General features: G+C 36.4%; 1 protein-coding gene across 4 annotated transcripts in view; it reads right to left on the bottom strand.

Moving 5' to 3' along the window:
* Positions 1–18,785, bottom strand: part of trh (PAS domain-containing protein trachealess) — a 219,631-nt gene that overhangs the window by 179,109 nt on the left and 21,737 nt on the right. The window lies entirely within an intron of this gene.

Genomic DNA, 18,785 nt, shown 5'->3' with positions numbered 1-18,785 from the left:
TTCAGGAGTAGCGGCGCATCTGTGGCCGAACTCAGGTAGGAATATCTAATCCTATCTGGTGTTGATTACAGATGTCCATGGGCGGCAGTAGCCACTTACCATTAGGTGGACTGCATGCTCGTCGGCTATTCCTATGTTATAAAAATAAAAAAACTTTGTCATTGAAGTAGCGAATAAGCATGCAGTCCAGTTGATGATAAGTGACCACTGCCGTCCATGGTCGATTGGTCATTTAAAACCAACTCCATATAGAACGGGGGTTTTAAATGAAGTCGATCAAAGATGCATTTCTACTGCTGAAGACTAAGAACCTGAAGTGAAAGCCAGCCGGAATTCCATAGAAAAGCAAGAACTAAGCAGCAATAGCCTAGTGGTTAAGAAACGCGGCCTCTCGATCGAGGGGCCCGAGGTTCAAATCCCAGGCACGCACCTCTGATTTTCAAAATTATGTGCGTATTAGAAATTAATTATCACTTGCTTAAACGGTGAAGGAAAACATCGTGAGGAAACCTGCATACCTGAGAGATTTATAAAAAAAAATCTCAAATGTATGTGAAGTCTACCAATACGCACTTGGCCAGCGCGGTGGACTATGGCCTAATCCTTCTCATTCTGAGAGGAGACCCGTGCCCAGCAGTGGGACAGTAATGGGTTGATGATGATGATGATGCAAGAACTTAATTACGCTAAAAATATATTGTACTACTAAGACTCAAGCTCTCCAAAACACTAGCCTACCGTAGTCATCACCGGAATCGCTGGTTGGAAGTTTCGAACTCCTACTCTTGCCGCCTGCGATCCCCAGAAGTCCGTTTTAGTATTACGACAGGCAGGGGATAGCGTAGCTCTATTCTGGTCCCGAGACTGGACATGCCACACAACCTAAAGAGTCCTTGCTAGTACTGAGAACGCTCCAAGTTAATTACTTGTCTAACAAGTTACTTCACTTTTTAGCTATTGGTCAATTTGCTTAACTAATCAAATCTATGCATATCTCAGCTAATTGGATCTCTACAATAGGTAATTACAGTATTTATGAGGTGTGAAATAAGGTACATTGTAATAAAGCCATAAGAAGGCATAGGAACCGTTTCGGTTCAGGTGATTTACACAAAATTTGAATATAGCAAATGCCTACGGAACCCGCATTAAAATCTATTTCATGTACATCGATTACTAAGTGAACGATAAGCTATGTTAGAATTATTCCTTTCGCACCTAGATCTAACGATACTAGATGTGACTTTATGTGCGACGTGACTACGCTCACTAATTACCGAAACGTGAAATGTTGCAAATGATTAGGCGGCGTTTAAAAGGTACTAACTCTTGGTTAAACAGTTTACTTTTGTTAAATAAATCGATTTTACTTCTAAGGAGGTAACGTTCTAAACTAGTGCATAATATTTATCTCGTTTTAACAAGAAATTAAATTTAAAGGTTTTATATGAACAAATACATACGTGCTAACAACAATGTTGTGTTCGTAAACATCTGCAATAGTAGAACATTATACTATTTCGCAGGTGCTTACGCCCATCTCGAGAACACAGTAAAGGAATCTTCAATTACATTTAATTTTCCTTTTACATGTACCTACACCTACAATAAACCTACTTTATTTTAAAAGTACTTTATTTTTATAATACCTATTAACATTGCATAGTCCGCGTAAAACAGCTAGTCCACTCTTAATATTAAAGGTGGTAGAACCCTTTGTGGTTCGACTCCGGCGGCACCACCGCCACACCTATTTCTACCTAATAACAGCAGTGTTAAGCGCTGCTGTGTTCCGGTTTGAAGGGTGTGGTAAGGGAGACAGACTTTTCCGAGGCGTTCCAGCTTAGTCCTCAGGGGTAGCGGCGCATCTGTGGCCGACCTCAGGTAGGAATATCTAATCCTATCTGGGGTTGATTACAGATGTCCATGGGCGGCAGTAGCCAGTTACCATCAGGTGGACTGCATGCTCGTCTGCTACTCTTATATTATAAAAAAAAAAAAAAAAAAAAAAAAAAATATAGAAATGAATCGCCACGCCATAGCAAATTGTAGGACTACATCTTCTCGCAACAACTTCAGAGCGGACTCGCAGTTTAGCGCGGAACATAACTAGATTCATATAATTTAACTCCGGAGTAAATATTGACGATACTTACTATCCTAAGTATTGCCAATATTATTATTAAGTAATAATTTCTGACACCACAAAATCACTACGAACAGTTACTTCTGAACTACATAAATGTTATCAAAAAACGAATTGTACATAAAAATAGTAGCAAATACTTAAACAATTAACAGAAAAACCGTCAACATAGCAATAATGATTCACGACGCTACCATTAAACCTACATCCGTGACCTAGAGCATTCCCAAAGTCTACGACCTCCCAGGCGATGATGAATAATTCAGACCGAGCAGCCGGTAAGTACTGGCTACATTATTAATAACTGGCTGCTAAACGTTGCGCGGATATTCCAATTCCACACTTGGGATAAGTTAAGAGCGGTGGTAAAAACATCTCTAGTTATTTCAAGTCATCTCAGTATAGTTAATACTGGACTGTAACATTTGATGACAAAATTAAATATAAAATATGAGCTCTGCTGTGTATTTAGTCACTTACGCCAGAATATTTAATAATGCTATTTTTATATTACAAAATAAAAATATACCTTATTTGTTAAACAAAAAATAAATTATTTATTAATTACTGGCTGCTAAACGTTTTCTGCTAAAAGTTAAGAGTGGTGGTAAAAACATCTCTAGCTGTTGGAACTGGATGAAAATCCTTTACTGACATAGTAAAATATAAATGAGCGTAAAAATGTGATGTTTATATTATTACAGTACGCTTACTTCAAAATATTCAATGTTATTTATGTTTTTCATATTACAAAATAAAATTAGTAATATTTAAATAATTTAAATAGTTTCTCCATTAATATGTAGTAATAGTTTCTTTAGTTGCTAAGCCAAAAATAAATTATTAATAACTGTCTGCTGAACGCTGCGCCGATATTCCAATTCCACACTTGGGATGAAGTTAAACATGGTGGTAAAAACATCTCTAGTTGTTTCAAGTCATCTCAGTAGAGTTAATACTGACTAAATTAAAAATATAAATGAGCTGTATTTCTTATGTAATTCATTACACCAGAATATTCGATATGTCCGTTATTTTTTTTGGTATAACAGTGTAATTAGAAAAACTTAATAATAAAAAAAGCAAAAGAATAAATTATTTATTAATAACTGGCTTCTAAACGTAATAGACATATATATCTAAAATGCGTAGCGTTAATAAAAAGAATGAAATTACAAAATAAAATTATAAGAAATTAAATAATAAAAAATGTTTAGTTGCTTTAATTGTTATGTGTACAGCAAAATATTTTACTTGTTGTTACAAAAAATAATAAGAATTCACCTGTTTCTTAATTACAAGTGCCTGTACAACAAACAAAACAATTATCATGCTTTTGGCTCATCCATTTTTTTTATTTTTAATTTTATTGAGGGCCAACATAATGTACATTCATAGTGTTGGACTGTACTAAAAACATAGTATATGCTAGCTTAATACTAACAAAATACTTCAAGAACGCTTCAGATTGTCTATCATCATCGTAATCAGCCCATTTCTGTCTCACTACCACTATCTGCCCTTGAAGTGAGGATTTAAAGACATTACAATCTGTGATATGTAGACTAGGTACCTCACAATATTTTGCTCCTGCATTAAGGGGCAGTAATATATTTTTTTTTAATTGATCAATTAATTACGAGTACTTCATGAATTAGAGGTGCGTTACTAGGATTCGAACCACGGACTTCCTGTGCGAAAAATAAAATCAAACCATCACGCTATCGCTTTGTTTAAAAGCTCCATTTTGCATTGTAATGCCGGTCCTACAATGAATTATTGCCCATTTCCCGCCGTAACCACAATATGCGTAAACGCGTGATTTTAATTGTATGCGACAACGTGCGCTCAACGCGAAACGTGTGTGGAATTAGTTTCAACAGACATGCTCGAGTAATGCTTGACAGCTTGTTGTAACAACTCTATATGATTTTTATTTTATTTATCTGTGATTTTTAAATTACATTCGATTACAATTTATTTTAATATAGAACGAGGATTATATGCAATTTTTTACTACGAAAATTATACGAGGAGAAAAACATTTAAATATCTTTTCATTTGTATAATAAATATTTATTAATCTAATATGTTGTTGAATAATAAATCTTTATAAATATTTAGCATTTAAATATAATATTATTAATCCCAGTAATTTCATCACCAAATACTTTTCGTTCGTTCTCGTTTTTAATTATTTTTCGCAACTTCACACCTCTTATACTCATTTGGATTTTTTAGGATTCGAATTTAACATTACGACACGAGTTCTACATTCAAATAACAGAAATCGTCAAAAAAATCTAAATTGATGGCAACATTAGCATGTCAACAAACGTTCGGAAACGTTAAACGAGCGTAACGTAAAATAGCGGCGCGGCTGTTGACAATTGCATCGCAAACTCTCGTTTCTAAACTGAATCCGATTACGTTTTATGGCGTTCGAGTTTCGAACACGTTCTACAGATGCTTGTTCTATGTGCTTTCTGAATTCATTTGAAAATGGAATGTGTTTAAATTGTATAGGGGACGTTTATCACAGACTATTTCCATATTATAAGTTTCGTAATAAGAACAGCCGTCTATTAGATCCGTGGTTGATACATTTTATGCTGATGTTGGGCAAAGATCTTTCCACATAACTGGGTCCTGGATAATACTCCAACACTACTCCAATACAAAATAGATTATCGTATTCCTGGACATTCTTCTCAAAATGGAAAGTGTACGAGGATAAGTTTATGTTGCTAATTTCACACAGGTTTAAGACATTTAAGTACACTACTAATTTATGCATCTTTACTGATAAATACACCAATTTAGCCCTTCGAAGCAGACCCGTGTCTGTGATTTATCACTAATAGGTCTGTTCCATTTGGAGTCCATGTCTGTCGGCAATGACATCAGATGGACTGCAAAGCTCGTTTTCTACTTCCATCACATAAAAAATTATATACAAAAAATATTACGTGTTTTCAGATCTTATTTTCAAAATGACAACAGAACACTAGTACCTATCTACCTTCAGATCTTCATAGTCGATCTTTTAAAAATCCAAAAAATATTAAATTCTTAAAAAAACAATATAAAACACCCCAAAATCTAATCTCATTACGAAACAGATAGAATCTAGCCAAAAACATCTTACCATATTTCGCAAATAAAGTGAGCGTTTATATAATCCGCACATCGGCTCATAAGGATTATTGTCCGACATATTTCATTTTACAACGTGCTACAAGGTGCTTTATTAAAATTTCCTTGGGGTGTAAAACATGTGTGCGATATTGGTGTCTGTTATGAAAAGAAAACACCGCGGGAACATATTGAAGCCGATAAAATTTTTACGTAGTGTTAATGAAAAAATCTATGCATTTTAGAGTTCCTTACCCAAGTAAAAACGCAAAAAAATCTTATTATTTCTGCTATAATACTAGCTGCCTGCGACAGGTCTCTATTTCTTGAACTGTATAAATAGACACTTAAATTTATTTCCGTGAATTATTCTGGCTGCTATTTCAACATGTACTACAATACTATTGAAAGCAATGATAGTCTAGTGATTATAAAATCGTCCAAATATATTATTAATTTAATAATTATTTTTAATTATTTAATAATATTTTGTGGAGCAGTGGGAAAGTAATGGGTTGACGACGACTATAAAAATATATACCTAGTTTTAAATATGTTATGGTTGTACGGAATTCAGTGCGACTAACACTTAGCGAATTTTCAAGTGCAACAAGGAACTTCATAATATAGAATACTTTGTGTAAAAATTACCAAAAAAATATTTTTTGCAATGAACCTACATTGATAGTTAGATAGATGGGCAATGGCCATGGATGCCGACTGAACGCTGATAAGGTGGTCATCGTAGTCCTAAGGAATGGTAATAGGTCAGTCATCAGATCTAGGTAGATCCCCTGTTCCATGTAGAATTTAATACAGATATCCACGGGCGGCAGTGACCACTTTCTATCAGGTGAACAACAAACGCGTTTATTACTTCAATCATAAAATATTGAGTGTAAACAAAACACTGTCAATACGTTAAACACGTGTAAGCCCGAATTCCCCCAAAGCATATTCCACTTTCATTAAGTATGTGCGTATTTATACTGAGATAAAAGGCAAGAATCCGTACGTAAATATTTATGCTTATTTTGACGACAAAACCTCAGGCGCCACCACTGTAGGTAAGTTTATAAGTAAACTTGTTTCTTGCATAAATTTTGTAACTCGTACATAACTGACATGACAGTTGGTATGACGCGGCTTTGTGTTTGTAATGGTAGTAATTGCATCAAACAGAATATGGACTATTCTTTGTACTGTTAAACACTTGAGAAGGTGGTAGAATTCTTTGTGGTCCCACTCCGTAGACACCACCGCCACGCCTATTTCTGCCTAATAACAGCAGTGTAAAGTGCTACTGTGTTCTGGATCGAAGGGATGTACTGCCGGCACTGCCGAGTTGTTTTGGCGAATGTATCAAAAGAGGTACACTTGTACCAGGCGTCCTAACTTAGTGCTCAGGCATAGTACCTAATGCATTCATGATTGCCCACTGATAGAACTGCCAACCTATTTTGCGATGCTCATAGACATATGTATATGTCCCTGTAGTTCCGGGACCAGAATAGGGCTACAGTATCCCCTGCCTGTCGTAGGAGGCGACTAAAAGGGGGTTTCTGGGGTCGCGTGTGGCAAGAGTGGGAGCTCGAACCGCCCGGCCAGCGGCCCCGGGAAGGACGGTGGTATGTATGGCCGCATACCACCAGACGGTGTGGCGAGCGCCAAGCTCACCTGGGCGGAGCCCAACGGGGTAACGCGCTAAGAAGACTCCGGTTGCGTTCCTTTGGAGATCCCGGAGCCCTCTACTCAGCGCCGAGGACGGCCACCGGGGGGGTTTTAGTGCGGTAAGAATCCCACATAACCCTGCGTCGCTCCCACGGCACCGGGTACCTATTGAAGGTCCCCCCTCGTCAACAAAAAAAAAAGACATATGTATTTAGCCACTTAAAATCATGTGGAACCGCACGCTCGTGACCGCACACCCCAGGTACGTCTTTCATCACTTTTTTTAAATTATCGTAATTATTGACGTGTGTCCATAACTAAATAAACCTACACGAACTAATATTTTTTACCGAAACGTAATTCTATGATCGTTTTAGCACACAGGTATTAAGCGTTGGGTTAACACATTGAAAAGTGACACCATAACGCAAATAGTACGGAGAATATGCGATCATTTCAACAAAACTTAATCACCTATAGCATGACTGAGAAAACACATAAACGTTAAGGTTAGGCCCATTACGGTGAAACTGTTTACACTAAATGTATGCTGAATAGCTTCTATACATTTCCGTTTGCAATAAAAAATATTTTTATTAAAATTGCATACATTCATTGCATATCCATTTAGAATTGAACAATTATGAAAAAAACCTACATATTAAAATTCGTCAAACCGTTTTGTCTACAGGTGTGCCGAAAATATACATACGTTCGAGAAACATAACCCTCCGCAGTCAGCTACAATCTTTTCTATTTCACTTTGCAGATGCAATTCAATACTGTAGATTTTGTCATTGGCAAGAAATATCACACAAATTTACGACAATTCCGTAAATCTTAAAAGTTTCATGAATTTGAGAACTAATTTATATTCCATAAAAGTGTCACCATCATTCCCATATTACGAGTATTATGTGACTCGTAAGTACAAAAGGTACACTTTAAACTTTGAAATATAGAACATACATTTACCGTAAACACTGTTAACGCAACGGACCTAACCCACTCAGTCAAGCACACAAGACGATTGTTTGCACAACCACGCATACTTTTTAAAATATTATCTTAAACCGAGGCAAAGACTAAGCGTTGCGTCATTGGGTTAACGGCTTTAGTAAAAAAATACCACTTACAACATAACGTTTTGTCAAATAACTTAAGTGTGAATACCGTTGTTTGGGTTTCATGCGAGGTTGACCCAGCGTGATTAAATGAAGTATTCTGGTACAAAGATGCAATTGCGAACTTTCTGTCGACTACCAAAGTCGGCAAGACCATACCTTTTTATACTTAAGCTATAGAAAGTCGAGCTACTGTATGGAAAGCAATCACCGTTGCCTATGAACATTTGGAACACCAGGGGAGTTACAAACGTATCGTGGGCATTGAACAAGACCTTATTTTCTTGAGCAACTCTACAAAAGTTTACAAGTAATATGAAGTGTACCAATACGCACTTAGCCAGCGCGGTGGACTATCGCCTAATCCTTCTCATTCTGATAGGATACCCGTGCCCAGCAGTGGGACAATGTTGGGTTGATGATGATAGCACTCCGGGAAAACCTGCAGAGCCTCTGGTATATACGCGTAACATAAGACAAAATAATTCTTAGAAAAGCAGTAAATATACCGACAGGGAGCAGTAAATAATCCTCAGGGGTAGCTTAGCATTTGTGGCGGACCTCAGCTATGGCTCTTTAATTCTTTAATTTAATCTATTTAGGCAAATGTCCATTGACCGCAGTAGCCACTTAATATCAAATGGTCATGCTCGTTTGCTAATTATATATTATAAAAAAAGAAAATCATTAGGTTTTTTTATAAGGCTAAACGATGAAACTCTTACATATATCTACTCCTTTAGCCAAGGAAAAGTCTCTTTATCTTATATATAAAATTCTCGTGTCACAATGTTAGTTACCGTACTCTGCCGAAACGGCTTTACCGATTTTCACCAAATTTTATAAGCAGGTTTATAGGTTTGAGAATCGGTTACTATCTATTTTTCATACCCCTAAGTGATTGAAGTGGGTTGTTCACCCTTAACATTTTTTTTATTTATATACAACATAACGTTTGCCGGGTCAGCTACTTTATCTATATTATCTTCAAAACTTTACGCTCCATAGAACTAGTAGTGTATAAATAAAGAAACAAACAGACGATATGTTTGTTCACAATTTGCAGCCGACAGCGTGCATTCAATGGATATCTGGTAAGCAGCGCGAAATATGTGTACTTGTATGTTACCTTGTTTCGTATTCCGCCTTAATTTTAGCACCTATTCTTTTAGTCGTCGTCTCTGCTAGGCACGCGTCTTCTCTCAATGGGAAATGTGTTCAGCTATTCAGGCTATTGTTAAAACGCTCTTCTGATTCCCAAAATAATCAATATTGTTCCATAATCATCAATATTTACAATAATACATCTTTTTCCACTTAGTTATCATACTTCCATTACAAAAGACATTGTAAAAATCAGATCATTATCATCATCATCATCAACAACCCATTACTGTCCCACTGCTGGGCACGAGTCTCCTCTCATAATGAGAAGGATTAGGCCATAGTCCACCGCGCTGGCCAAGCGCGTATTGGTAGACTTCACATACTTTTGAGATTTTTTTTGATAAATCAGATGACATTTTGTAACTCTAAGTAAGGCTGAATATTCCATTCCTCCTTCCGAATACGCCTTTTCCATGTATTTGTTCACAATTTGCAGCCCGCACTGCATTGAATGGATATCTGGTAAGCAATACGAAATATGTGTACTCGTATGTTACCTTGTTTCGTATTCTTAATTTTAGCACCTATTCTCTTTTCCTTTAGTCGTCGTCTATTACTGTTCCTCTGCTAGGCACGGGCCTTCTTTCAGTGTGAGAGGGATTCATTAGTCTACCACACTGACCATGTGCGGGTTGTGCACTACACACACCTTTGAGAACTTTATTGAAGAACTCTAAGGAGTGTTTTCCTAATGATATTTTCCTTCAACGTTCAAGCTAGTGATAATTAGTTCATCCATTTCATTTGATTCAATAATATTTTTTTAATTCAATAATATTTTTTTAATTTTTAACTATAAATTGATAGTTAAAAATTAGTTATTTTTTTTAACTATGAAGTTCGCTATCGCAATGATTGACTACTTGGTCAGCGTTGTTGACTTTTTAAAATCACTATTTTGACAGAAATCCATAGCCATCTCTGGTACAAATTTACCTTTGGATTTAGACTTCTAGTACTCATTGTAAGTTGTTGGAAGAACTTAAATATTTTTATACATGTGCGAAAAAGTTGCAAATGGACATCAGTGGTCTCTGCAACCCATATATAACATATTAAAAAAAATGCAAGTAAAAAGAACAAATACCCAACCTTCAAATGCGCGGGCATTTCAAACCCATGCACCCACTTAGTGCGTCTATAAATATTTAAATTATCTGCTACTAAAGAAGCAAAGGAGAGAAAATAATCATACAGCTTATCGGAAACGGGCGTTTATAAAACAAACAATACTCAAAGGCTGGCTTACTAAGTGTTACAGGTGAGTAGTAGTTAAGTGTTACTGCATATTATTACAGGGGAAAGCAATTAACCAATTATCTCTGTGAGCGCGGTGGCCGGAGATAAGACGAAGATAAACATTCTGAGATACCTGACACCTTGTTAGCCTAGCTCGTTACTTGGTCTGTAAAATAAATAGTTGGATCCCTTGGTTTAGGCTTGTTGGCTTAGAAACAGGTGCTTGAATGGGTGATTAGCCAACTAGAGTCATGAAGGGCTAATGCTTATACTATATGCAAGTATGTGGCAAAAATATCGTTATACCTGTTTCAAGCAGTGTAGAAAGTATTTGTTTAGTAGCTGTTTCACGAGAAAAAAGATATCGTCTTTAAGTCTCGGTGGAATATAAAAGCTATTTTAAGTATCCGTCAGATATTCGAACTTACCTAGTATTTTTATAATCTTTAATTTTGTTTTAAATAAGTTGTGTGAAGAAGTGTAACATTAATTTTAGATATTAAGGAGAACTGTACCGTTAAGTTATCTGTGGCCCTCCTCTGGCAGGACACCAATCCTGTGTGACCCCTGAGGTCTAAAAACAACTTATTTTTTTTTTTAATAAAACAGTGAAAAATAGACGCGACATTTAACTTAGCAAGTCTGGCTAGTTTTTTATTGTTTAACGTTAGGTACGTAACATTCTATGCTTTGAGTTGGAAAGAAGACATTTTTTTTATTTATTAATCAGTTTATTTTAATTTATTCTCAAAGTAATACTTAGCCACCTACTAACTTAACTTTAAATAAATACTTACGTAGGAAGCAAATGAATATTAATCTACTACAGTTATACGAATGTATGTAGATTTAAGTAATAAAGGCGTTCTTTATTACAATTGAATTCTAATTGTCAATTAATGTACCGTCACTTATCGGCAATTAACGAAGGGCAGGGGTTTAGAACCTTCGGCGTTGGTAACTGGTCTTAATTACTTTTTATTTTTATTGGTACACTTTTGGCCCCGTACGCAGATAACGTAGCGGTCTCCTCATTACAATCTAATACTGTTGAACGCAAGGTTAGTTTTGGAACCCGCGCTCACCTCAAAGGTGGCAGGATAGAGTAGCTCCAGCTCTATCCCAAATATAGATAGGCCTTGTTGTGGACAAACGTCGGTGTCGCGGACGTGTAATATTAGGTTGCCCGTAGTCCCGACAAGGGGCGTCCAAAAACACCGTGGGTTTAGCCGGTGGAAAATGGCTCATCCTCTCCGCTACCCCCGAGGCTGAGAGGAAACAAAAAGGTTTTCTTCAGATTAAGAAGGATTTACAACATAGTCGCGATCTATGTTGTAAATTCCCTATTCTAATGTCATGGCCTGACCAGTGCGGATGGAATATCTTCATGCAGATTTGAAAACTTTTTTAAGCAAACCCCTAAGCGTATAGGATTCCTCTCGATGTTTTGCTTTGCCATCACAGCAAGTGGTAATTAATTTCGAAAGCACACATAACTTCAAAAAACTGGCGATGCGTGCCTGAGATTCAAATCCTGGACCCCTACACCGAGGCCGAATTTTAAACCACTACGATATCAGAGCTTCTTACGCCACGCGCGTGTGCAACAGGTTTTAATTACTTTTTATTTTTATTGGTCACTTTTAGCCCGTCAGTAGATAACGGGTTAGACTTTTAAGCTATCGTCACCAGTAGTGTAAGTTTAAATGTTTATTAGGCCTTTTCTTGACAAAGTATCGTCAGGTAGTCGGCTGTATAAAGCGTTAGTTTTTGGGTACATTATCAATTTGGAAGCTGTTTTTAGATAACCATTGAAGCGATGTAAGTAGGTAGGATCTTAGAAGCTTATTTTGGTGTGATAAATAGTATTACGGCAGGTTATTTGAATTCGATTTTTTTTCAATAGTGGTGTAAGAAGACAACGTAACCTTTAGATACTTGAAACAATGTAAATATAAAACTTTGTAACGGAGACTAAAAAATACAACTCTTACTTTAAGCCCCTTTCTACACAACAGTAACACACTTTTTATAAAAGAAGCAGCAAACGGGCATGCAGTCCACCCGGTAGTAAATAGCCACTACCGCCCATAGTTCATCTGTAGCCAACCACAATTGTAACTCCTACCTGAGTTCGGTAGCCACTGTCGCCGATGGACATTGTAATCAATCCCAGATAGGATTAGAGTCCTGTCAGAGGAGGGCCACAAATGCGTTGGTACTCCTGAAGACTCCGTTGAAACACCTCATGTAAGCTCCCTAACCACAATAGTTAGACCAGAACACAGAAATGCTTAACACTACCGTTATATGGCAAAAACTTTTAAGACAAATTCAATATCATATTTGATTTTTACTATAGCCACATACCTATTTGTTAGACAAAAACCCATCGGTTTCCACTGGAACAAAGAACCCAGGGCCATTATCGCCAGTGCCATTCGATCAATATGGCGGCCGCAATCAATAATTTTCTATCAATGCCCACCAACCGCTTATTAGCATCGGAAAAAACAATAACTACACGCCGGATTATACCCATGATATGATCGTGTAGTGTGGATATGACTAGCACGTTAACGGAATTTATTTTAATAAATGGCCAACACTCATATCCTTTCCTTATACTTAATGTAAGTACTGTGAAGATACATATTACATAAATTGAGTTAGCCAAGAACGAGTAGATTTGAACAAAAGTATTTTTGCCTAGTCAAGAATCGAACCTCCGAAAGGACAAGTCATATAGAGTTATGTTACTCCAGCCCACGGTCATGTGGTCAACCCCAGACAAGTGACCTTACCATGTCGGGCGGTCACCATGTCGGTCTGATGCATAAGGGTTCCGGGTTCGAACCCCGGCAAGACATCTGAATAATTAATTTGGATCTCTGTTCTGGGTCTGGGTGTGTGTGTATTGTCTATGTGAGTGTTCATGGCACCCACGACACAGGGAAACCTAGTGTGGGGCTGTCACTGTAGAATGCGTTTTTTTTTACTTAAGCTCGACCACACGTGTGTGTGTTGCTACCCCTGAGGACTAAATTGAAACGCCTCAATGAAGTATGTCCTTATCATCTCATTCAAAGCGGAACTCTTATTTCGCAGAAACGGGTGAGTCAGTGATGCCTTCGGAGTCAATCCTAGGAGGGAAACGAGTGCAAAAAACGCATTTTTTTTAATTTTCAACTTTACTTCAGGTAAACTTCGCAAATACTATATAACATTCACAAGAAAATACGTTGATAAGTCTTATCCACAGTATTCTAGCAGCTGTTTCCCGTTTGCGGTGTAAAATCACAGTCGACGATATAATTCTCATAATCCGAGTTGCGCGCGCGCATTCAACATAACCTTTCACACCTAGACGTACTCTACCATTGGGATCGACGTACTGCTTAAACTCTACATTATGGAGCGTAGGCCAATGTACGCTACAAACATGGATACGTTACAAATATAGACTGCTTTTATCTCTCCATTTTTTATTTATAAGTGTTGTAATTATATGTAGAATTGTGTATTATTATAATGAACAACATAGATTTCGCCTCTCGAAGAAAATATTGTAGAGTTACGTTTGCTTAAATTCTGTAAGGGCGGACGAATTACGCTGCCGTACAGTATAAATCATGCCGCATTTCGCATTTTCAACAAGAATCCTACAAATTTGCAAGATTTGTTTTTAATTAGTTTTCGGGGCTTTGTTATTTTTTTTTAATAAGAAACTAACAATAACAATGTTGCGAACATTGCGTATGAGGAAATCAAATAAATCGGGGTTTAAGTGGCTAAGTAAAGTTATAGGTATTTTTTCGACTATTCTATTTATACATGAAATAAGGATACAACCTCACTGCTGATTATAACTAATGTTGTAAACTATTTATATTTATATTTTATTACAATTTTAATAACCGTTTCGAATGCATTTAAATGACTAATTTTGACAAAAGCGAGATTTAGCGTCGTACGCTTTGATGCATTCGCAACTTAAATAGACATAAACTAGATCCAACTATAACATCACCGCTACACCCTACACAATACAATTATCAATCTAACGTACTTGTAGGAAGGTGGTAGTTATGTAGCAATAATGACACTGTAGCAGCATCGGTCGTTATTGTATCTGACTCACGGTATCGTAACGGTAAACTATGTTTTCACACTTCACAAATAATAATAACACTTGTTAACTTTTTTGTTAGGGTAGCAAACGGAAATCTGTTGTTAAATTTGCAGGTTTGTGACGTCATTGCCGCCCATGGATATCTGTGCTACATGGATAATGTTGCGATTCCTTACAATCATTTAATTGTTCTTCGGTTGTTTGTAATTTTCACCCTTGAAACCAAAACATAGTAGAGCTAGTTGTTCTACCACTTTTAAAGTTACTCCTTTTATGTCTATTGTTATGTCGGCAGGTCTGATGGTGGTTCATCTTTAATGAACTTAAAATAGAGTTTTACCTGAAGTATTTATCTAACCACGCCGTTCAAATTGGAACACAGCGATTTAACACTGTTATAAAAGTAGAAGCAACCATAACAATGGTTTCTCTATATTTAAACCACGGAGGATTCTACCATCATTATTTTTGGTATATAATTGCTGCTACATAGTAATAGGCAATAGCAGCACTTACTTACGTCCGATTTTAAAAGTACGTTTAAGCGGAGTTGCTTTACATGGCAATCAAAAAGTTCCGGTACACACGTCATGTCACATCTTATCTTTGATATTTCAGCGTCGTAAAAAGAAAGTGCTTTACTCGTAGGCATAGAACTGCCACAAACAAGCCGACGATACCTATAACAACTGAACTAAGTAGAAATATTTGTACCCGTGTGAAAATATAATAACACCGTTACAGTAAACACGTGGGTTGCTATCTAGTATTATTGCTGCAATTGTGTGAAATAACATTAAAATTCATTTTACGGCTGCCGACATAAAAAATAACCCAACACATATACAACTTCAATGCCGTTTTTGGATTTTTTCTTAAGGAACGAATGTCTACGCTATAGTCCACAGTCGGTAGACTTTACCCATTACCAATATAGATAACATTGATCTGATTGACCGCACTATATAACTTCTCAGAATGAAACGAAATCTCATTTACTGAATTTATTCTTATCTACTCAGAGATCTCCTACGACACCCTTAGAAGATCTCAGGCTATATTCGCTCATTATACACAAAAACACAACAATTACTTGTTACCAACCATACTAATAAGCAATCTATAATCTATGGATCCTAAAGCTGAGCAAAATTAGCTATTAAACATCAATTAAGCCATAATAAACCCCATCCCATTTTCATAGAAATTAAAATTGCCTGTGCATTTTGACAGGTGTATCAACTATATATCAGGGATGGAAATGATGTCACACCGCTAGCGAGAAAGCGAAAAGCGAGCACCCGATGCTTAAAAAGCGAATACAGACTACCTAAATGGATAACAAAGTCGAAAATCATTATATAAAAAACATTATTACCCTCCGCCAAATGGAAATAATACTATTCACCATGGCGGAAAAGTCTACGGCACTGTAACGGCCGTGCAGCCGAATTTCGATGCGCCGTAGAAACTCACGGCGTCGGAGTAAACTTACAATACGCCGCTCGCCGTGGCGGCGAAGTCTACGGCGTCGTATTGTTTTCGCCCTATATCACTCTGTAGGTGTGAAGCTTAGTCGAATTCAACGACACTTATACATATGTTAAAATCCATCAAGCTTGGGTTATTAGGTGCGCCAAAGATTGAGACATACAATGCCATACATACATACATACGCTCAAGAAACATTACTCTCCGCAGTCAGGTAAAAAATAGAACAGTTCAAACTAATGAATACTTTCAAACATTAGCGACTGCATTATTTACGTTGAATGGATAAAAATGAGCATACATAAAGCTTATAATCTGACTAGTTCTTTGCAATCTATTTATTGTATAGCCCACTGTGCAAATACACATTGCAATACAATCTTGTCCACTAGGATACTGCAATAGTGATTTTTTATAAGAATGATTTCCTAGCGATACTAGTCGATTTTCATTCATGACAATTCAGTTTGATTATTTCAATTAAATTGTAAAATTCATTACTTTCAGTGTTCCTCTGACATTTTTTAGATCGCCAGTCGCTGCTAATATGTCGATGTGACGTCACTCCGATAGTAAGCAATTGATATAGTGTTATTACAATTTTGACGACCCGCGTGACAGACCGGTCACCACACCAGTTTAACGCGCAAAGAGTCCCGGGTTCGATACCCATCAGACAGATATCTGATGATAAATGATGAATTTAGATTTCTGTTTCTGGGTCTGGGTGTTGTGTATTTGTTGATGTGTGTGTCCATGGGAGCCGCGACACAGGGAATCCTAGTGTGGGGCTGTGAGTAAAGAAAGTGTTTATTTATTATTATTACAATGTTTACTTACACAATGACATCACGAGCCAAACACACGACAATTCAAAATGATACAAGAGAAAATTTAATTTTTTGTTTAAATAAAATTCAAATGAATATTATAGTATTTTATTGAAGCATTAAGAATTTTTAAACAAGAGGCCATAATACCCCATTGCAGCTAGAAATTACCACATAACCGCTTAATATTCGTTTGTATTACTTTTTTAGTTTCATATATGGTAGTGGGACTCATCTCTAATGGTATCAGTAATCAATATAAGACGCGAAACATAAAGGTGCTTACACACGGCCGGTATTTTTAGCCCCGCTCTAAAGGTCCATAATGCGCGCACTGGGGCCATAGTCGTAAAATAATATTCCATAATACATTATAATAGTCGCCATCCCGGGTAATGTTCATAAGTATTGGAATTACAGGGCGGCGCGATCGGGGTCTTATATCGGGAATGGTACAAGTTATAAGATTTTATGTTTGTAATGTCACTATTCCTTGACGCTGCAGGAGTCTGTACGAAATCTGCGCGGAGTTTTCTATGCATAACTGGTGAATATACAGGAATTTTGGACGGTGTAAAGGTTGTATTATGACACGTAAAAGGACATTCCTTTATGTGAATGTCTCTTCGCAATTTTTTGCATTAATAGTTATTTTGAAATCATCTACATCTTTAATATCATTTAGGTATACAATGCATAATGCAAATGTATAAATGAAACCTTACAATAATTTCTAAAATAATAAAATTCGGTATTCCAAAAGATTTTTTTTTTCAATTTCAACTTTAATACTTTAATATTATACCTCATATAATACTAATACATTTAGATACTAATACAATAGAACATTAATATTAACTTCTCTAAACTGATTGTAACGATGCAAATGTTGATTTTCATTGTCCAATTTTGTGATACATCAAGAAGTAACAAATTCAAATTGGTGACAAAAATCGTAAAGACCATAAGTAGGCGGAAATAACTATTTGTAATATACAGTTATTCGTGTATAATCAGAGAAATAAAATTGATATTTTTACTATAGTATGAAATCGCTACAGTTTATCAAATTGCACCACACCCATATATCGGATCTCATCGTGGCTTTTGATTGGCTGCGGGTGGCGAAATGGTCCCACGATGATGATTCGATTCATTTCGACGACAGATTATTCTCTCAAATTCACTATTAGAGCACCTGGAATCGATTCGAAATCGATTTACGACAGATATTGCCCAGATTTAGATGTAATCTGTCTTGAACATTATTCACACGTCTTGTTAGGCGCTATAGCCATATCTGTGTGTTTAATATAGATATAATATAAAATATACGTTTATTTGTAAGTTATAGCCCCGTGGGAATATGTCCTATCGATGGTGATTAGTGTTAGATGGATATTTCTGAAATCAAATTCTAGACACCTGTGATTCAACAAAGAAATGTACTTTGGGCCGAACTCAGTTTACATCCTAATCGAAAAGAATAGGCTTTCGTTCAGTAGCTATACCAATCCTCATTTCGTCAAGTTGATGGAGTAAAATATTTGGTTTCTAAAAGGAAGTTTAATCCCTTATATGATGGGGTTCTGTAATTAGGTTGTCAAAGACTAACCGACGCCCGTAATTCCGCTGCAAGTATCAATAGATGACTTTGATTTTACCCACCTTACATACGTGCGTACCTACTTAGATATTATGTGCTTTATGCATACACGAACCTTTTCTAAGTATCAAATGATATGAATAAAAAATTAAATTCTTAATTCAGATTAGTACCCTAATAATTAAGATTTACCGATTTAAATTCCGTAAATTAAAGTTAAAGTGTTTGAAACCTTTATTAAGAA

Source organism: Epargyreus clarus, unplaced genomic scaffold (genome assembly GCF_041222505.1).
Source record: "Epargyreus clarus isolate Ecla_fem2 unplaced genomic scaffold, WU_Ecla_fem_2.2 ptg000010l, whole genome shotgun sequence".
In the NCBI taxonomy this organism is placed as follows: domain Eukaryota; kingdom Metazoa; phylum Arthropoda; class Insecta; order Lepidoptera; family Hesperiidae; genus Epargyreus; species Epargyreus clarus.
Note: the sequence above shows the minus strand (reverse complement) of the source record. Positions and strands in the feature narration are given on the sequence as shown.